This window comes from Neomonachus schauinslandi, chromosome 9, assembly GCF_002201575.2.
Source record: "Neomonachus schauinslandi chromosome 9, ASM220157v2, whole genome shotgun sequence".
NCBI classification, from domain to species: Eukaryota; Metazoa; Chordata; class Mammalia; order Carnivora; family Phocidae; genus Neomonachus; species Neomonachus schauinslandi.
The window spans coordinates 116728953-116752273 of NC_058411.1; the positions used below are offsets into that span (position 1 = coordinate 116728953).

General features: G+C 37.7%; 1 protein-coding gene across 1 annotated transcript in view; it reads right to left on the minus strand.

Annotated features, from left to right (window-relative positions):
- Positions 1-23321, minus strand: part of GABRG3 (gamma-aminobutyric acid type A receptor subunit gamma3) — a 756122-nt gene that overhangs the window by 62333 nt on the left and 670468 nt on the right. The gene's annotated exons all lie outside the window — the stretch shown is intronic.

Below are 23321 nucleotides of genomic sequence, written 5' to 3' on the forward strand. Positions count from 1 at the left end.
TTACTTCATTTATCAGTTCTAGTAGTTTTTTGATGGAATCTTCTGGATTTTCAGTATATAGTATCATGTCATCTGCAAATAATGAGACTTTCACTCCTTTCATACCAGTTTGGTTGTCTTTTATTTCTTTTTGTTGTCTAATTGCTGTGGCTAGAACTTCCAGTACTATGTTGAATCAAAGTGGTGAGATTGGACATCCTTGTCTTGTTTCTGACCTTAGGGGAAAAGCTCTCAGTTTTTTCCCACTGGGTATGATGTTAGCTGTGGGTTTTTCATATAAGGCCTTTATTATTTTGAGATATATTCTCTCTAGACCTACTTTGCAGAGGGGTTTTTTTTTTTTATCATGAATGGATGTTGTACTTTGTCAAATGCTTTTTCTGCATCTATTGAAATTATATATGAATTTTATCCTCATCTCTTATTAATATGGTATATTACAATAATGGTTTTGCAAATATTCAACCACCACTGCATCCTGGAAATTAATCCCACTTGATCCTGGTGAATGTTTTTTTTTTTTTTTTAGTGTATTCTTGGATTAGGTTCACCAATATTTTGTTGAGGATTTTTGCATCTATGTTTACCAGAGATATTGGCTTGCAGTTCCCTTTTTTGCTGGTGTCTTTATCTAGTTTTGGTATCAGGGTGATACTGGCCTCATAGAATGAATTTGGTGGATTTCCTCCCTCTTCTATTTTTTGTAGTAGTTTGAGAAGAATAGGTACTAACTCTTCTTTAAATAAATATTTGTTAGAATTCACCTATGAAGCTGTCTGGTTCTGGACTTTGTTTGTTGGGAGTTTTTTGATTACCAATTCAATTTCATTGCTGGTAATCAGTCTGTTCAAATTTTTCATCCAATTCTTCTAAGTTGTCCAAAGACATATCTACATTTCTCTGTTTGCATATCGATCTACTAATCTGCATGGGCTCATTGCATACTGTTGCAGAAGACATCTTCCTAATATTAGCTGTGGGCTTTACTAGGAGATACTTAAAACAAAACAAAACAAAAAAACTCTCATCTCTGTAGTTTTCTCCATTTTTGAGGTTTTTTTGAGAATTTATATTTTAAAATGTGACAACAAATCTATTGCATGCAACATAGTGTGTTTAATGTTAAAGGGGGAAAAAAAACCCTCTGGTTATATTCACAAGATATTAACGATTGGTGGAGGATGGAGATTTATTCCTCCTTTATGTATTTTCCTGTGACTTTTAAGTTTTTAAGAATAACAATATTTCAGGGGCACCTGGGTGGCTCAGACAGTTAGGCATCGAACTCTTGGTTTTGGGTTATAAATTTGAGCCCCAGCTTGGGCTCCACCTTCAGTGTGGAGTCTGCTTGGGATTCTTTCTCTTCCTCTCCCTCTGCCCCTCCCCCTGCTCACATGCTCTCTCTCTCTCTAAAATAAATAAATAAGTAAATAAATAAGTAAATAAATAAATAAATATTAAAAAAAGAATAACAATATTTTGAAACATGTGGAATATGCACACATAATTTAAGAAGAATGGAAAATATTTCCCAGAGATGATAGTAAAACCACCATTATGGTTTTGTTTTATTTGATCTAACATTTTATTGTAAGCATTTTTCATTGTTCCAAATAACTAATTCTTTCATGGTCTTCTTATTCAATAAATCATCCTTTCCTTTGGGGCCATTGAACAGTTTGTGAATTGAAGACACAGAACCTTACTGATGAAAGAAACTTCAAATAGCAGATGTGATGCTAAAGGACAGGCTTTTTATGCAAATCATAAATGCACAGATGTATTCTTATCAGTGGTTCTTTCATCAATACAAAGAACAATATAAAAATCTGTCTTAAACAAATAGCTATTCTTCTTCAGCAAAACACATTTCTTTATAAAACAGTGTCATTCCATTCAATCCAAGTGGTACTTTGAAGATTCATTCCTAGAAAGCAAACATTTCGTTATCTTGGGAAATAGGGCTGAGTTTCCCCAGATTGTATGTTGATTAAAAAGAAAATGGAAGTCAAACCAAAATCTTCAGGTGAGTTAGATGAGTTACCTTCTGGATGAACATTAACAACTTAAGCTCCTGACCCTCTAAGGGATTCCTAATTAAGGAATGAATTCCCTACCTAGGCAGCCAGCCTCCAAACATGTTCCAGGCTATTAAGAAGGGCCACATGCACCCCAATGTTCATAGCAGCAATGTCCGCAATAACCAAACTGTGGAAAGAGCCGAGATGCCCTTCAACAGATGAATGGATAAAGAAGATGTGGTCCATATCTACAATGGAATATTACTCAGCCATCAGAAAGGATGAATACCCACTATTTGCATTAACATGGATGGAACTGGAGGAGATTATGCTAAGTGAAATAAGTCAAGCAGAGAAAGTCAATTATCATATGGTTTCACTTATTTGTGGAACTTAAGGAGTAGCATGGAGGACATTAGGAGAAGGAAGGGAAAAATGAAGGGGGGGAATCAGAGGGGAAGACGAACCGTGAGAGACTATGGACTCTGGGAACCAAACAGGGTTTTCAAGGGGAGGGGGTGGGGGGGATGGGTTAGCCTGGTGATGGGTATTAAGGAGGGCACATATTGCAAGGAGCACTGGGTGTTATACACAAACAATGGATCATGGAACACTACATCAAAAACTAATGATGTACTGTATGGAGACTAACATAACATAATTAAAAAAAAAAAAAGACTGACTCCTGCCAAAAGTATTCAGGGTTTTCATAGAAAACAAATTTGTGGTAAAGCATGTCTTGTGTGGTCTATAAATATGCATATCAAATAACTTAATAAATTAATATACTCTGTTCCTTTCACAAATTTCAGTTCAGACATTTGTATTCACACACCAAAATAAGGGTTATCTGTAAAGTACAAAGTAGATAAAAGTGTCCTTCTTAATTAAATTTTAAATCATGAAACTATAAACAAAATACTAAATACAAATACAAAATACTACTAAAATTCAAAATACAATTTCTTTATTACTATATGATCTTAATGGTATTATATTAATATTTCTAAGATGATAATTAAATGTTGGCAAAGTGAAATATTTATCTTTTTTACTTGTTTGGTAAACAAATCATTCTTTTTTCTTCCACACATTCATATATCTACCAAGTACTTTCTTTTTGAGAGAATTATGTACTTTGCTAGAATGCTGAGATACAAATAGGTCAATCTATTGGGAAACACCCATAAAATTAATGCTAGACAATGATTACTGACAAATTTCAAGCTCATTTAATCCTCACAAGATCCTTGTCTATGAGGCAGGCACTGGTATTGTCTTCCCCATTTTACAGATGAGAAAAATGAGTCTCAGAGAGGTAAGATAACTCTCCAAGATGATACAGCTTGTAAGTATAAGCCTGGAATTTAAACCGAGACAGCATGGTTCTAGAGTTTTTGTTCTCTACTATGTCTCATATTTTCCCTTTGATTACAATCATAATACATATCAATGTGATAAACGCTACCCTGGGGCAAGGTCAGGAATTGTGGAAGTAAATGGCTGTCCTACTTAACCTAGTGTTTGAGAGATTTCTTAAAAATGGCTTCCTGGCTGGCCAATATCAATGCTTACAAATGTAGGGATAAAGTGAACCAGGGTGGTGTGGAAGGGAATGTGGAGAAATGTGGTGTGACATGCTTGCTAGGATGTAGACAGGAATAAGTACTCCAGGTGGCTTTAGCACAGGGTTCAGAGAGTTGTTTGATTTTATGCTAAACAGGACTTCCCTAGCACTTTTTAGAATGATGTACTCAATAAGAACACTCAATAGCTGTCTTGAGGCTTGACACTGGTTGACATAAACGAGCATGATTTTAAGACCTAGCTTTGCCATCTGTTAACTAGCATGTTAAACATGGGGATATACTAGAGTATTCCTTGCCAGAGTTCTAAATTTTAACAATAATGTAATTCTTTTTACAGATAATTTTAAATTATCATCTTTCCTTATGTGAGTGTAAAATTTAAGACATTTCTTCCGATCAAATGATTGGAAACAGGAATGTAACTCCATAATGAAAAAAAAAAAAAAAAAACGATATACAATATCAGCCACGACAGGAAAAATACCAATGAAGTCTAACCCAACATACAGGACTAGAGAAAATAAAATATTCTGAAAATTGAGAGTTAGCTGCAGGAAGTAGTGTTAACTCTTTGTTTCAGTGATGTCATGGAAAAGACACTGGCCTCAGAGTAAGAGGCTCAAACATCAGCTGCAGCACACATTGGGTGTATTGCTGTGGGCCATGCCCACAATCTTCCTGAGGTTCAGTCCCTTATCTATTAATAAAGATATTGGTGCATGTTCTACCTCCTCAAAGTGCAAGATGAGAAGCAAATGAAAACTGTAAAATGATATCGGTATAAATATCACTGTCACCATACACTAAGTGTTATAATTTGTTCAGGTCCCATGGAAAGACAATTTTGCTTTTAAGGGGTAATTAATTAAATCTGATTTTAAAAAAGCAGACATAGTCAGATGTGATTTGCATCAGAGAATTTCAATTTTCTTAGTGGGTGAGCAGTTCATTCAACCAAGCCATGGTTCTTCCACATTTCCTCTGAATTAGAGGAGGAAGATGACTCACAATGGGTTTGAAAGATTTTTCACTCAATCTTGTGAACAAAGACACCATCGCTATTTTTAAAATTCTGACTCTAAAACCCAGACTGATTTATTACTCAGATTGCACTCAGACAAATATGACAAAAAGCCAAAAAGAAACCACTTTTAGAGTTTCTTCTACTGAGCTATTTTAAAGTATATTCCTATTTGCATTCAAGATATAAATCTCACTCTAGTGCGATGTTAAAGTATGTCTCATTGAATAAAGTGCTAACAGCTGATTTAATGGACTATTTTCTAAATGAAGCAATGCAGAAATCTCACAATTCTCCCTCACAGGAAGTGGATTAAGGCAATAATAACAGATAATATTTATATGTAGGGATGGCAATTATGCACTTTACATATGGTAGTTTACTTAAATTCACAACAGCCATATAAAGGAGAAGGCAATTTCCTTCTCATTTGTGAGAGATGTGCATGGATGGATCACAGAAGTTGCCCAAGTTCAGATAGCAGGTAAGAGGTGCTATTGCATTCAAAGCTGGGCAGTCTGGTTCCGCTGCTCTTACCCTCTGTGCTTACTCTTTACCATGGGCACTGTTGGGGAAAATATTTTTTAAAAATTCAACTGGAGCATGACCTACCTATTGAATATATAAAATTTCGTGCACAGAATAATTTGGAGGGGTGGTTAGGAGAATTAGTTACAGAAGCTGCTAAACTTAAAGCCTGAATAAACTTTAGAAATATCAGGCATTCACATCAAATGGTGTGGCTTTTGCCATAGTCATGGCAGAGCAATTCTTTCCCATGGTTACTTTGATGATAACAACTTTACTCTCTTAGGGGGCCTATCTGGGGCTTTGTAACAAAACAGGCACCCAGGGAAAAGCTACTAGTGCAATTAAATTTGGGCCCCAAGCTTCTGACTTGATCTCCTCCTTTGATGTCTTTGTTAGGACTGCCTCCACTAAAAAGCCACTTCTAAGCATGCTCTGAGCATGCTCTAAGCTTGCCATAAGTATGCCCACCACGGGATGTGTTTCACACTTCTGCTCCCATTTCACAAATCTTGCTCTAGATGCTTTGACACTCTGGATAAAAAATGCTGTGTGTCTTGCCCAAGTGATTTTAGATAACTGGACTCAGGTTCAGATGGACATTATGGGTAGCCTTGATACAACAAAGAAATGGATTAGTATGTAAATATCTTAAAGGGTTAACCCAAGAGAGAAGCAGTTTGCTATAAAAATCACAAAATCAATCTCTCTCTCTCCCCCATGTTCCCTTAGCCTGAAAACATCATCATTTCACTTTTATTTTTATTGCCTATTTTGTTGGATATCAAATTGTTTCTTTTTATTTATATTTAATTGAAGTATAATTTTTTAAAAAAATTTTACATATTTATTTGTCAGAGAGACAGAGAGAGAGCACAAGCAGGGGGAGCTACAGGCAGAGGGAGAAGCAGGCTCCCTGCTGAGCAAGGAGCCCAATGCGGGACTTGATCCCAGGACCCTGGGATCATGACCTGAGCCGAAGGCAGACACTTAACCTGAAGTATAATTAACATATAGCGTTATATTAGTTTCAGGTGTACACTATAATGATTCAACAACTCTATACATTTCTCAGAGCTCATCAAGATAAGTGTACTGTTAACCCCTTTTATCTATTTTGGGTGATTATCCCCCCAACTACCTCCCCTCTGGCAAACCACCAGCTTGTTTAAGAGTCTGGTTTTTTGTTTGTCTCTTTTTTTTGTTTGTTTGTTCATTTGTTTTGTTTTTTAAATTGGACATATGAATGAAAAAAATAAATTCTCTGTTTCATTTCACATTTTTTTTTAAGATTTTATTTATTTATTTGACAGAGAGAGACGCAGAGGGAACAGAAACAGGGGGAGTGGGAGAGGAAGAAGCAGGCTCCCCACTGAGCAGGGAGCCCGATGCGGGGCTCGATCCCAGGACCCTGGGATTATGACCTGAGCCGAAGGCAGACACTTAATGACTGAGCCACCCAGGCGCCTCTCGTTTCACATTTTACATTCCATTGTCTTTTGGCAGCCTTGATTTCTTGTTCAAAGTCAGATGTCTGTGTTAATTTTGCTCCTTTGATGGTAATGTGTCTTTTTTTCTCTCCATGCTTAAAGATGTACTTTCTACCTTTGGTCTTTGGCAGTTCAGTGGTTTCACTTGTATTATACATCCTTTGGAGTTCACAAGTGTTACTGAGTATGTGAGTGAATGTCTTCATCAATCTGTGGTAAGTATAAGCCTTTATTTCTTCAGATAGTTCTTCCCATTTTCTATCGCCTGCATTTCTGGGATTCCAATTGCACTTAGTTTTTAATTTTTCTCTTTACCAATTCATTTACATTATAACTTTATAACATATCCCATATATTTATTGCACTCTTAACTCTTTAATTATTTATTACTTTCTATTTTTTCTTCAGTTTTGATATTTTCTTTCTTCTTTCTTTTTTAAAGATTTTATTTATTTATTTGACAGAGAGAGACACAGCAAGAGAGGGAACACAAGCAGGGGAAGTGGGAGAGGGAGAAGCAGGCTTCCCGCAGAGCAGGGAGCCTGACAAGGGACTCAATCTCAGGACCCTGGGATCATGACCTGAGCTGAAGGCAGATGCTTAATGACTGAGTCACCCAGGCGCCCCTGTTTTTGATATTTTCTATTGATCTGTTTTATAGTGTACTGGTCATATTTGTCCTTTTGTCTATTTTTATCTCATAATTTAAGTTTATCTTTTGTGTTTTTAATTAAAATCCTTGAATTAAAAAAATCCATTTGAGTGTTTTCTATTTTATAAATTCCTGTTCTCTGGTGAAAGTAAAAACAGTTTCATTCATCATTTTCTCTTTTCCTCTGTTCTCTTAAAAATATTATTTATTTCCATACTAAAGTGTTTGCTGACTAACTCCAATATCTTAATCACCTGTGGGTCTGTGTTTATCCTCTTTTATTTTTCCCTTTGGGTTTCGTTCATTTGGCAACAGCATACACCTTGTGTGAAATTTGTGTGAAATTTTTTTTTAATCCTCCAAAGATAGTTCACCATTTTCTTTTTTGGTCAATAAGTATGGGATTAGGGGGGCGGAGCAAGATGGCGGAGGAGTAGGAGACCTGGATTTCGTCTGGTCTCAGGAATTCAGCTGGATAGGGATCAAATCATTCTGAACACCTACAAACTCAACAGGAGATCAAAGAAAAGAATAGCAACGCTCTGAACAGAAAAGCGACCACTTTCTGGAAGGTAGGACGTGGGGAGAAGTGAATCCGAGGTGATATTCAGGAAGATAGACAGCGGGGGAGGAGGCATCCGTCGGCCACTTCTGGCAAGTGATAGAGCCACAGGGCACAAAATCAGAACTTTTAGAAGTCTGTTCCGCTGAGGGATGTTGCTACAGTGGCTAAGCGGGGGGTGGAACCCTCACTAGGACAGTGTGGTCTCAGGACCCTTGGGGTCACAGAAAGACCGGGGATGCCTGAGTGCAGCAGAGCTCCCAGGTATCAGAGTGGGAAAGCCGGCTGCAGAGACAGAGCCGAGGTCCAGGCTCTCAGCTCGGGGTTGCCGTAAACTGTGATCCGTGGCACAGTTGGGCCACTGGTCCTCCAGCAGGGACCCAACAGCAGCAGATCCGGGGAGACTCCCCTTCCTCCCCCGGGAGGAGCAGCACGGGAGTGCACCACAGGGATCTGCTGGGTTTGGAGACTCCACATCGAGTCGGGTGCCAGAGATAGAAATGCTTTGTCATAGGCCAGGTGAGCATGCAGTGTGGCTGGAGACTGGGAAGACAAGAGTGACTGACTGCTTTTCTCTGGGGGCTCACTGAGGAGCGGGGCCCAGAGTTCTTGGCTCCTCTGGGGTGGAGATTGGGAGGCCGCCATTTTCACTCTCGGCATCCAAAGCTGTACAGAAAGGTTGCAGGGAACAAAAGCTCCTGAGAGCAAACCCGAGCAGATTACTAAGCCCGGACTGGGCAAGGGTGGGGCAATTCCGCCTCAGGCAAAGACATTTGGGAACCACAGCAACAGGCCCCTCTCCCAGAAGATCGGTAAGAACAGCCAGCCAAGACCAAGTTTACCGATCAATGAGAATGGCAGAACTCCAGCGCTAGGGGAATACTGCACATAGAATCCATGGCTTTTTTACCATGATTCTTTAGTCTTTCAAAGTTATTTTTTTTTAACTGCCTTTTTTTTTTAATTTTTCTTTTTTCCTATTTCAACCAACATCTTATCAATCCCTTTTTTTAAAAACATTTTTATTTTTCATTTTTAAAGTCATATTCTATCCCTTCATAGTAGTTACCCCTATTTTTGGCATATATATGTATATATAAGTTGTTCTCTCTTTAAAATTTTGAGATAGTTTCTTATAACAGATCAAAATATACCCTAAAACTCTAGTGTATGGTTTTGTTCTACTCTCCTGCCTGATGATATTCTCTCCCTTTTTTTTCTTTCTTTCTTTTAAAACCACTTCTTTCTTTTTTCAAACAACTTCTTATCAATTCCTTTTATATAATTTTTTATAATTTTCATCTTTACAGTCATATTCCATCCCTTCATCATATCAACCCTTATTTTTGTACATATATAAGTTTTTCTTTCTTTAAAATTTTAGGATGCACTTTCTTCTAACAGACAAAAATACACCCAAAATCTAGCATGTGGCACTGATCTAGGCACCAGCCTGATCATATTTGATCATATTCTGGTTTTTTTTTTGTTTCATTCTGTTTTTGGTTGTTTTTATCTTTTTCTTTTTCTTTTTTTTCCTTCTTTTTTCTTTCTTTCCCTTTCTTTTCCCCTGGCTTCAGGTCTTTTCTGATTTGTTTAGAGTATATTTTCTTAAATGGACAGATCAACAAGGAATAAAGACGTTAAATGACACACTGGACCAAATGGACTTCACAGACGTATTCAGAACATTCCATCCCAAAGCAACAAAATACACATTCTTCTCTAGTGCCCATGGAACATTCTCCAGAAGAGATCACATCCTAGGTCATAAATCAGGTCTCAACTGGTACCAAAAGATTGGGATCATTCCCTGCCTATTTTCAGACCATAGTGCTTTGAAACTAGAACTCAATCACAAGAGGAAAGTTGGAAAGAACTCAAATACATGGAGGCTAAAGAGCATCCTACTAAAGAACGAATGGGTCAACCAGGAAATTAAAGAAGAATTTAAAAAATTCATGGAAACCAATGAAAATGAAAACACAACTGTTCAAAATCTTTGGGATGCCGCAAAGGCAGTCCTAAGAGGAAAGGATATAGCAATACAAGTCTTTCTCAAGAAACAAGAAAGGTCTCAAGTACACAACCTAACCCTACACCTAAAGGAGCTGGAGAAAGAACAGCAAATAAAGCCTAAACCCAGCAGGAGAAGAGAAATAATCAAGATCAGAGCAGAAATCAATGAAATAGAAACTAAAAGAACAGTAGAACAGATCAATGAAACTAGGAGCTGGTTCTTTGAAAGAATTAACAAGATTGATAAACCCCTGGCCAGACTTATCAAAAAGAGAAGAGAAATGACCCACATCAACAAAATCATGAATGAAAGAGGAGAGATCACAACCAACACCAAAGAAATACAAACAATTGTAAGAACATATTATGAGCAACTCTATGCCAGCAAATTAGATAATCTGGAAGAAAGGATGGATTCCTAGAGATGTATCAACTACCAAAACTGAACCAGGAAGAAATAGAAAACCTGAACAGACCTATAACCACTAAGGAAATTGAAGCAGTCAGCAAAAATCTCCCAACAAACAAAAGCCCAGATGGCTTCCCAGGAGAATTCTACCAAATATTTAAAGAAGAATTAATACCTATTCTTCTGAAACTGTTCCAAAAAATAGAAATGGAAGGAAACCTTTCAAAATCCTTTTATGAGGCCACGATTACCTTGATCCCAAAACCAGACAAAGACCCCATCAAAAAGGAGAATTACAGACCAATATCCTTGATGAACATGGATGCAAAAATTCTCACCAAAATACTAGCCAATAGGATCCAACAGTACATTAAAAGGATTATTCACCACGACCAAGTGGGATTTATCCCTGGGCTGCAAGGTTGGTTCAACATCCACAAATCAATCAATGTCATACAATATATTAACAAAAGAAAGAACAAGAATCATATGATCTTCTCAATAGAAGCAGAAAAAGCATTTGATGAAGTACAGCATCCTTTCTTGATCAAAACTCTTCAGAGTATAGGGATAGAGGGTACATACCTCAATATCATAAAAGCCATCTATGAAAAACCTACAGCGAATATCATTCTCAATGGGGAAAAACTGAGAGCTTTCCCCCTAAGGTCAGGAACACGGCAGGGATATCCACTATCACTACTGCTATTCAACATAGTAGCAGAAGTCCTAGCCACAGCAATCAGACAGCAAAAAGAAATCAAAGGCATCCAAATTGGCAAAGAAGAAGTCAAACTCTCACTGTTGGCAGATGATATGATACTTTATGTGGAAAACCCAAAAGACTCCACCCCAAAACTGCTAGAACTCATACAGGAATTCAGTCAAGTGGCAGCATATAAAATCAATGCACCGAAATCAGTGGCATTCCTATTCCAACAACAAGACAGAAGAAAAAGAAATTAAGGAGTTGATCCCATTTACAAATCCCCCCAAAACCATAAGATACCATAAGATCCCATTTACAAATCCCCCCAAAACCATAAGATACGAATAAATCTAACCAAATAAGCAAAGGATCTGTACTCAGAAAACTATAAAATACTCATGAAAGAAATTGAGGAAGACACAAAAAATGGAAAAACGTTCTATGCTCATAGATTGGAAGAACAAATATTGTGAAGATGTCAATGCTACCCAGGACAATCTACACATTCAATGCAATTCCCATCAAAATACCATCCACTTTTTTCAAAGAAATGGAACAAATAATCCTAAAATTTGTATGGAACCAGAAAAGACCCCGCATAGCCAGAGGAATGTTGAAAAAGAAAAGCAAAGCTGGTGGCATCACATTTCTGGACTTCCAGCTCTATTACAAAGCTGTCTTCATCAAGACAGCATGGTACTGGCACAAAAACAGACACATAGATCAATGGAACAGAATAGAGAGCCCTGAAATGGACCCTCAACTCTGTGGTCAACTCATCTTTGACAAAGCAGGAAAGAATGTCCAATGGAAAAAAAGACAGTCTCTTCAACAAATGGTGTTGGGAAAATTGGACAGCCACATGCAGAATGAAACTGGACCATTTCCTTACACCACACACAAAAATAGACTCCAAATGGTTGAAAGACCTCAATGTGAGACAGGCGTCCCTCAACATCCTGAAGGACAACATAGGCAGCAACCTCTTTGACCTCAGCTGTAGCAACTTCTTCCTAGAAACATCGCCAAAGGAAAGCAAGGGCAAAAATGAAGTATTGGGACCTCATCAAGATAAAAAACTTTTGCACAGCAAAAGAAACAGTCAACAACACCAAAAGACAGCCAACAGAATGGGAAAAGATATTTGCAAATGACATATCAGATAAAAGGCTAGTATCCAAAATCTATAAAGAACTTATCAAACTCAACACCCAAAGAACAAATAATCCAATCAAGAAATGGGCAGAGGACATGAACAGACATTTTTCCAAAGAAGACATCCAAATGGCCACCCACACATGAAAAAGTGCTCAACACTTCATTCTATTGTGGAATGAAGGGGGGAAATCAGAGGGGGAGATGAACCATGAGAGACAATGGGCTCTGAAAAACACACTGAGGGTTCTAGAGGGGAGGGGCGTGGTAGGATGGGTTAGCCTGGTGATGGGTATTAAAGAGGGTACGTTCTGTATGGAGCACTGGGTGTTATGCACAAACAATGAATCATAGAACACCAGAGAAAAACTAATGATGTAATGTATGGTGATTAACACAACAATAAAAAATAAAAAAAATAAGTATGGGACTAGTCACTCTAACACAATGAGGGGCTGGGGTAACTCAAGGCTCAGTTAGTTTAGTAGGACAAGTTTTGTTTTTTTTGTGTGTGTGTGGCTGGTTTTTGTTTATTTTTTTGTTTTTTGTTTTTGTGTTGGTCTCTTTCACAATTGCTCTAGGCTATAACCCTTTAGGGATTCTGAGTACTTGGTGTGTTCACCATGGCCCCTATTCCTGGTACATCCTCAGTGATAATTCTTGTCTTACCAACATTGATGGGTTGTTAGACTATTCTGCTTCACAGAGGTTTTTTGCTTGCTTTAACTTCCTTCTCTTAACAGTATTAGAATTAAAATATTTGGAGAATAGAGTTCATTTCCTTTTCATCCTTTCCCCCAGGGATTCTGGCCCAAAATGCCTTTAATTATTAAATCTTGTTGATGCTCACGCAAAGAGATAGCTTTTCAGAGCACCCACTCTCCAGAGTCTTTACCTATATTTTAAAATTCATTTTCTATTTCCAGATGCAGCAAATGTCCCGGAAGATAAAGCCACAACAGAATGTAGGTTCACCTCCCTGTGTGGTGTTCACTTTTCCAGGATTTTGTACCCTCAAGTCATGGTTCAGCACAGCACCTACCTGATGTCTTCAATGGGATTATGTTATCCTATCCATTTATTTTTTAGTTTATCTTAGTTAAAGAGTTGGTGTACTGCAAGCCACTCAAAAATAATTGGAAGCAGAACTTCATCATTATGATCCAGTTTCTTTTTCTTTTTTTAATTTTATAACAGTTTTAGGCTTACAGAAAAATTGTGAAAATAATGGGTTTCCGTAGTCCCTACACTCAGTTTCCCCTATTATTAATAATTGCATTGGTATAGCCCATTTGTCACAATTAGTGAGCCAATATTAATACCTTATTAGTACCTAAAGCCCATACTTTATTCAGATTTTTAAAGTTTTTTCTGAATGTCCTTTTTCTCTTCCAGGATCCTAATCTGGATACTATATTGACTTTAAGTAGTTGTGACAGTTTTTCAGGCTTCCTTTGTTTGTACTGACCTTGACAGTTTTGAGAAGTACTGGTAGTGTTTTGTAGGATATCTCTTGATTGTGATTTGCTAATGTTTTCCTCATTATTAGACTGGGCTTCTATGATTTTGGGAGGAAATGACCAGAGGTAAAGTACCACTTTCATCACATCATATTAAGGGTACATACCACCAACATTATATGACTGTTGATGCTGACCTTGATCCCCTGCCTGAGCTGGTGTTTGTCAGATGTCTGCTCTGTAAAATTATTTTTCCATATTGTACTCATTTCCATACTGTACTCTTTAGAAGGAAGTCACTATTTGTAGTTCACACTTGAGGAGTGGGAGTTAGTCTACATTTCCTTGAGGGCATAACATCTACATAAATTACTTGGAATTTTTATGCACAGGGTATTAATCAAATTTCTCCTCTTTATTTATTTAATCATTTATTTATGTCAGTAGGGACTCCAGATCATTGTCATGTACTTATTTTACACTTGAGTTATAGTTTAACTCTACTTTATTTATTTTATTGCTCAAATTTTTCAGCTTTAACAATTGTGACATCTTTTAGTTGGCTCCTGTTTCCCTTTGACATACCTTGTCATTGTTTGTGTGTTTTCTTTCTTCCTGGCACTACACGATGCTCTAATCTTACTTACATATTTCCTGCCCCAGCCATACAACCAGTCATTCCTCCAAGGAGCCCTGTTTCCTTTTACTGGAGAATGGCATTAGAAACCAAGATTTGGGCTCATTGATACTGGAGTGTCATTGCTTCTAGAGCCTCTCAGCTGACAGAGCAAGAAAATGTATGTGTGTATACTAACCTGTGCATGTATGCATATCTATAAATAGTTTACTTCTTGGGGCGCCTGGGTGGCTCAGTCGTTAAGCATCTGCCTTCGGCTCAGGTCATGATCCCAGGGTCCTGGGATTGAGCCCCACATCGGGCTCCCTGCTCAGCGGGGAGTCTGCTTCTCCCTCTCCCACTCCCCCTGCATGTGTTCCCTCTCTCGCTCTCTGTCAGATAAATAAATAAAATCTTTAAAAAAATAGTTTACTTCTTTTAAATTAAGACAATTTTTTGAAAACCCGGGTCAAATGTCTTGCCACTGACTTATTTCAAATAATTCCAATATATATGTCCTTAAATTCACTGCACGTTTTTCTGAGTGAAGATATTGATATACATATTTTAAGTTGTTAGAATAACAACCTAGTGCAAGCATACCTTGTGTTACTAGTCTTTGCTTTATTGCAATTCACAGATATTGCATTTTTTATAAATTGAAGATTTGTGGCAACCCTGCATCCAGCAAATGTACTGGCACCATTTTTCCAACAGCATTTGCTCACTTTGTGTCTCTGTGTCACATTTTGGTAATTCTCCCAATATTTCAAATTCTTTTGTTGTTATTTTTATTATGGGGATCTGTGATCAAGTGATCTTTGATGTGACTACGCTAATTATTTTTGAGGTACCATGTATAGTGCCCTTATAAGATGACAAATTTAATTGAAAAATATCATATGTGTTCTGATTGCTTCACCAACTGTTTCCCCATCTCTCACCCTCTCCTCAAACCTCCCTGTTCCCTGAGACACAACAATATTGAAATTAGGCCAATTAATAGCCCTACAGTGGCTTCTAACAGTTAAGGTGAAAAGAAGAGTCATACATCTCTCACTTGAAATCAAAAGCTAGAAATGATTAAGCTTAGCAAGAAAGGCATGTCAAAAGCTGAGATAAACCAAAAACTAGGCCTCTTATGCCAGTTATCCAGGTTGTGAATACAGAGGAAAAGTTTTTAAGGAAATTAAAAGTGCTACTCCAGCGAACAGAGAAATGATAAGAAAGTGAAACAGCCTTATTGCTGATATGAAGAAAGTTTTAGTGGTCTTCATAGAAGATCAAAACAGCTACAACTTTCCCTTAAGCCAAAACTTAGTGCAGAGCAAAACTCTTTTCTTTTTCTTTTTTTAAAAATTTTATTATGTTATGTTAATCACCATATGTCATTAGTTTTTGATGTAGTGTTCCATGATTCATTGTTTGCATATAACACCCAGTGCTCCATGCAGAACATGCCCTCTTTAATACCCATCACCAGGCTAACCCATCCCCCCATCTCCCTCCCATCTAGAACCCTCAGTTTGTTTCTCAGAGTCCATAGTCTCTCATGGTTCTTCTCCCCCTCCAATTTCCCCCCCTTCATTTTTCCCTTCCTGCTATCTTCTTCTTCTTCTCCTCCTCCTCCTCCTCCTCCTCCTCCTCCTCCTTCTTCTTCTTCTTCCTCCTCCTCCTCCTCCTCTTCTTCTTTCTTCCTCTTCTTCTTCTTCTTCTTCTTCTTCTTCTTCTTCTTCTTCTTCTTTTCTTCTTCTTCTTCTTCTTCACATATAATGTATTATTTGTTTCAGAGGTTTTGATGCTATGAGGGCCGAGAGAGGTTAGGAAGCTGCAAAAGAAAAGTCTGAAGCTATCAGTGGTTGGCTTATGAGGTTTAAGAAAAAGAAGCAGGGTTCCTGGGTGGCTCAGTCATTAAGTGTCTGCCTTCGGCTCAGGTCATGATCTCAGGGTCCTGGGATCGAACCCTGCATCAGGCTCCCTGTTCGGCAGGAAGCCTGCCTCTCCCTCTCCCACTCCCCCTGCTTGTGTTCCCTCTCTCACTCTCTGTTAAATAAATAAATAAATAAATAAATAAATAAATAAATAAATAAATAAATAAATAAATAAAATAAGAGAAAGAAACCATCTCCATAATGTAAAAGTGCAATGTGAAGCAGCAAGTGCTGATGCAGAAGTTGCAGCAAGTTATCCAGAAGAGCTGGCTAAGATAATTGATGAAGGTGGCTACACTAAGCAATAGATTTTCAATGCAGATGAAAATCTTATAGTGGGTTATGATACTGTCTAGGACTTTCATAGCTAGAGAGGTGAAGTTAATGTGTGGCTTCAAAGCTTCAAAGGATAGGCTGACTCTCTTGCTAGAGGCTAATGCGGCTGGTGATTTTAAGTTGAAGCCAATGCACATTTACTATTCTAAAAATCTTGGGGCCCCTAGGAATTGTGCTAAATAGGGGTATCTGGGTGGCTCAGTTGGTTAAATATCCAACTCTTGATTTGGGCTCAGGTCATGATCATGGGGTCATGAGATCAAGCCCCATGTTGGGCTCCACACTCAGCAACAAGTCTGCTTGAGATTCTCCCTCTCCCTCTGCTCCTTGCCCTGCTCTCTCGCTCTTAAATAAATAAATCATAAGTATCTTTAAAGAAAAATAATTATGCTAAATCTACTCTACCTGTGCTCTATAAATCGAATAACAAAGTCTGGGTAATAGCACATCTGTTTACAAAATGGTTAATGAATATTTTAAGCTCACTGTGGAGACCTACTGCTCAGAAAATATTTTTTTCCAAAATAATACTGCTCATTGATAATGCACCTGGTCACCCAAGAGCTCTGATAGAGATGTATGAAATTAGTATTGTTTTCATGTTTACTAATGTAACATCCATTGTGCAGCCCATGGCTCAAGGAGTCATTTCAACTCTCAAGTCTTATTATTTAAGAAATAAATTTCATAGGCTATAGCTACCATAAATAATGATTTCTCTAATGGTTCTGGGCAAAGTCACTTAAAAACATTATGGAAGGGATTCACCATTCTAGATGCCTTAAATTAAGAACATGAGTGATTCATGGGAAGAGGTCAAAATATCAACATGAACAAGAGTTTGGAAGAAGTTGATTCTGACCCTCTTGGATGACTTTGAGGGGTTCAAGACTTCAGTGGAGGAAGTAACTGCAGATGTAGAGGAAATTGTAAGAGAACTAGAATTAGAAGTGGAGGCTGAGGATATGACTGAATTGCTACAATCTTATGATAAAATTTTAATGGATGAGGAGTTGCTTCTTGTGGATGAGCAAGGGAAAAGTGGTTTTCTTGAGATGGAATCTACTCCCAAGAAAGATGCTGTGAAGATTGATGAAATGACAACAAAAGATTTAGGATGTTACATACACTCAGTTGATAAAATAGTGACAGGGTTTTTAGAGGATTGACTTCAATTTTCAAAGGCATTCTATTGTGGAAAATACGTTATCAAAGGGCATCACATGCTGCAGAGAAATTGTTTGTGAAAGGAAGAGTCAATTGATGTGGCAAAATTCATTGTTTTCTTGTTTTAAGAAATTGCCACAGCCACCCAACCTTCAGCAACTACCACCCTGGTCAGTCAGCAGTCATCAACATCAAGGTATGACCGTCCACCAACAAAAAGATTATGACTTGCTGAAAGCTCAGATGACAGCATTTTTTGGCAATAACATATTTTTAAAATTAAGATATGTACATTATTTTCTTTTTTTTTTAAAGATTTTATTTATTTATTTAAGAGAGAATGAGATAGAGAGAGAGAGCATGAGAGGGGGGAGGGTCAGAGGGAGAAGCAGACTCCCTGCTGAGCAAGGAGCCCGATGCGGGACTCGATCCTGGGACTCCAGGATCATGACCTGAGCCGAAGGCAGTCGCTTAACCAACTGAGCCACCCAGGCGCCCTGTACATTATTTTCTTAAACACACTGCTATCCCACACTTAATAGACTATAGTACAGTATAAACATAACTTTTATATGCACTGAGAAACCCAAAAATTTATGATACTGCTTTATTGTGGTGGTCTAGAACCAAACCAGCAATATCTATGAGGTATGTCTGTAGATATATTTCTTATTATAATTGGTAGACTTTATGTATTTAGATATAAAGTTTCTTTTTTTTGCTGTAGTGTTCCATGATTCATTGTTTGTATATAACACCCAGTGCTCCATTCAGTATGCTCCCTCTTTAATACCCCTCACCAGGCTAACCCATCCCACCACCCTCCTCCCCTCTAGAATGCTCAGTTTGTTTCTCAGAGTCCATAGTCTCTCATGGTTTGTCTCCCCCTCCGATCTCCCCCCCTTCATTTTTCCCTTCCTACTGTCTTCTTTTTTTTTTTTTTTAACATATAATGTATTATTTGTTTCAGAAGAACAGGTCTGTGATTCATCAGTCTTACACAGTTCACAGCACTCACCAGAGCACATACCCTCCCCAAAGTCTATCACTTAGCCACCCATCCCTCCCACCCCCCATCACTCCAGCAATCCTCAGTTTGTTTCCTGAGATTAAGAATTCCTCATATAGGTGAGATCATATGATACATGTCTTTCTCTGATTGACTTATTTCGCTCAGCATAATACCCTCCAGTTTCATCCACATCATTGCAAATGGCAAGATATCATTCCTTTTGATGGTTGCATAATATTCCATTGCATATATATACCACATCTTCTTTATCCATTCTAGATATAAAGTTTCTGATTTTAATTTTGCAAGGTGGCATTTGGCTAATACAAAGGAAAAGATTTTCTGCAACCATCCTCAGAGGAATAGCTGAAGAAGGCATAAACACTTTACAAAGAATGTTCAAAAACATCAGTACCATAAGAAATACAGCACACTGTTGAGTCAGTCAGAAATCATAGTAGATTATTCTTCACTGGCTTTGCTGTCACAGGAATGCAATTTTTATCCACCAGCTATAATCTAGTTTGGTCCACCCAGTGCATGCCAACCTTCAGTATCATCAGAATCACTTGGGGGGGGGGGGCGGGGTATGAAATGTAGAGTCCTGGGATCCTTCCCAAAAGGTTCTGATCTAAAAGGTTTGGGGTGAGGCCCAGGAATCACAATTTCTGACCACCTACTAGGTGATGCAAAGGCTGCCCTTTAACAGGTCACATACATGCTAGCAGTGCTGGCCCATGGCCTATTTTCTTCACAGTCAATGCAAACAGTCCACTGGGAGGGAACACTTATCCTTAAGGGAATCCAAGTATAAAGAATGTGTTTGGGACAAAGAGAAAATCTCATTTCCAAATACAATTGAAACACAAATCCTCATAGTATGTGATACTTTCTAGGTTACTGTTATGGGTTGAATTGTGTCCCCCAAAAGATATTGTACTCCTAACACACAGTACCTCAGAATGTGACCTTACTTGGAAATACAGTCATTGCAGATGTAGTTAGTTAAGATGAGGTCAAACTGGAGTAGGGTGGACTTCTGATCCAATATGACTAGTATTCTTATATGAAAGGGGAAATGTGAACACAGAGGCAGACATGCACAGAGTGAAGATGACATGAAGACACAAAGACAATGTCATTTACAAGCCGGGGGGAGGGGGGTCGGCTAGGACAGATCCTTCTTTACAGTCCTCAGAAGGAACCCTGGTGACGCCTTGAATTTGGACTTACCACCTCCAGAACTGTGAACAACCATTCCATGCTACTGTTACCACAGCCCCAGGAAACAAATACAGTCACTCATGCTCTGAAATGCTGTTTGCAAAATTTAGATAAGCATATTTATTATTTTATATCAAAGTCTGAGAGCAATATAAATAATATTTTTTATATTCTTGTTAACAGAGAAAAGTAGGACCAGTCAGATAAAAGTGGCTGTCCAGAGTCACACCTAAAGGATGTTGGGGTTAGTGAAGATTGTGCTTGCATAGGTTCTGTGATGATGTGAGGCAATAATGAAGACAGTCCACCTCAAAGTACCTGGTGTTGGCAACACACCTAGAGACTGGACACCTGGCCTTATGATTGAGAGGTTTTGCAGTGTTTTTCTATTTCACAGATAAGTTCCATAGATTTATTTATACATATTTAAAAACATGGAATAATAATATCCATCCTCTTCAAACTTCACAATGATTCTGGGAACCAGTTAGATAGATAATGCTCCAAATGCCTTAATCTTCTTGGATAAAAGAGATGTGTAATTCTATATTATTGTCATCATTATTTTGAGATAGGAGATTGAAAACAAGAAATGACATTTGTATATAAAAAGACATTCATCTAACAGGGATCCACTAAAATGCCATCAGAGCACTGTGAGCGATCCTCCATGTTGCAAAATTCCAGACACACTTAGCCACACAACTGTGTTTCATGAATATTCATTAAACTGTCTTAATTGTTGACACTTAAACTCATGCTGGATTTGGCCAGAAAAACACATACAAAGCAGCACACTGTGGTGGGTAGGTAAAGCATGTTTTCTCATCCTTGGGGGTTCTAGCTACCACACACCCATCTCACATTATCTTCCGTCCATAGAAATTTTGCACAGTTATATATGAGAAAAGTTCCTTCCCATTTATCCCTGCTGCAGTTTCTTGCAAGCCTTAATTGTAAATAAAGGTTTAAATTTCTCTCCTCAAATTGGGTGTTAGAGTAATGAATAAATGAGTGGTTGTAATATATCAATCAATCAATCTACCTATCTACCTATCTATCATCTATCTTTAAAAAAAATTATGAAGAAGCTGATCAGTGCAGCAAAGCTGGACACTTGTCATGATGCTGCTTTAGGATTTTGATGGGCTCATAGTAACTCCTTTTCATATTCATTACATTGGATATGAATCCCAATAACCTTGAGTTTCTACGCAAAGAAGAATATGCCACCTGGGAATTCCCTCAGTAGGAAGTGGGGTATCAGGTCAGATCTCTCCCCAGACTGCAATGTATATTTGTAAGACCATTCTGGGGATCTTAGAAAGTTGATGTGAAACTAAGAATAGTGTGAGGAGACACTGCATAACATGAAACCCACCTGAATTATCAACATACTCTTAAAGAGTATAAAAACCTAATATTTTTGATCAGTAGATAAACTTCTACAGGAGCAGATTTTTTGTTTGGTTTTGCTTTTGTTTTCATACTTGGAGACACTACAACACAAGAATGTGATTGCCAAATAAAAAAAATACCTAAGAGAACTATTTTTTATCTTATTTTATAAACACTCATTCTACTAATGAATTGATTTCCTGGTTCACATAATCTGGATTCTGCCAATAATCAGCAACAATCTCTGAGGATTGTATTGATGCTGTGATTAATGCTCATCAATGGCTAAAAGTGCAAGTAAGATTATCAATTAGTAAACATATGAATTGGAATATTTTTTACATGTAAAGAGTGTTCTTGTAATAATGTAATTATACAAAAGATTGACTATGGTTACAAAACTTTTTAAAAGTGTGAACTCAGATTTATTCTAATTTTCTTATGGACCACAGTATTGGTAAAAATAAATAATCTCACTTGAGGAAATTAGTATTCTCCATGATAAAAATTTAAATGAGAAATCTGCAAGCTTCTCTGTGGCAGAAAGCATTTCTTCTTTTCCTCTCTCAGAATACATGTGAGCGGCACATGTAAATATTCCATATTTGTCCAAGGAAAAAGCTCAATTATTGACTAGTATGTTGATTTTGTGAGGCTATCTTTTTTTTTTTGCATTTTTCCCTCAGTGATGACATTTAGTACTCAACCTATCTTTAAATCCAAAAAAACAATATTATTATACACAAATGAAATGCCCTATGTGATGTTTTGCCGACTAATAATGCTATCCAGGAAGTTGTTGGATATTCCATGAAAAAAAAAAAAGTATTTTATGGTATAATGCATCTGAAAAGTGCAGGATTATACACAGACTAATTTATTTAAAACAATTCTTCTTTGTGTTTAGACATATTGGACATCTTCAGGAAGAGAATGCAATATGCAGTGTTTCCGTGTTTCCTAATTTATTGCTGCAGTTAGGAAACACTTTCACTAACACTGATGTTGGTATTTTGTACTATACTGGTGACCCATAGAAAATGGTGGGGAGAGGGGCGCCTGGGTGGCTCAGTCATTAAGCATCTGCCTTCGGCTCAGGTCATGATCTCAGGGTCTTGGGATTGGGCCCTGCATTGGGTTCCATACTCCGCGGGAAGCCTGCTTCTCCTTATCCCACTCCCCAGCTTGTGTTCCTCTCTAGCTGTGTCTCTCTCTGTCAAATAAATAAATAAAACCTTAATAAAAAAAAAAGAAAATGGTGGGGAGATACTGAGACACCTGGCCACATGTGAAATGCCAGGAATAAGCTCTTCCTTCACCTCTGTGCTCCTGCAGCAATTGCTGGAACACATTTATTTATATTGACACATCTCTCACTAAATTCTAAATCCTTATGGTCATTGTTAGCCTGAAGACTCCTTAAGATCAAGCAGTGTCCAGCACATTTTAGCTTCTCCAGGAACCCTTTTGCAACTAAAAGAGTTAATAGATGATTGAATCTAAGAATAGTAGTTGGAAATACTTTTAAGGGCATAGCAAAATTTGTATAAAAATATTCAAGAAATCAGCTCATGAACATTTCCACCATTTCCTAAATATTTTAGAGTTTTCTATCACAATATTTTAACAGAAAAATCAATTTGCCTATATTTAACACCTCTTATGATTGTGTTAAATCATCCCATATCCATAAAGTTTGTCTTGAGTTCTATGGCAGAGTAATTCGTATGGGCTTTGAAGTACTCCAGTTCCACCAATAACTTGCTTTGGGCACATTACTTTATCCTGATGAGTGTTGGGTTCCCTAACAGTAATAATGTGTGGGCATTGTGAAGTCTAAATGAGTTAATTCATACAAAACATTTAAAATAATAACTGGCATATTATATATTAGCTGGCATTATTACAGTCAAGGTCATCCAGCTCATTGTGCTGTATCTGAGATCGCCCAATTACCAAACTGCTTTACAGATCTTTGGGGAAAATGTTTTACTCACAGTCTTACAGCCAGATGCCAGAATT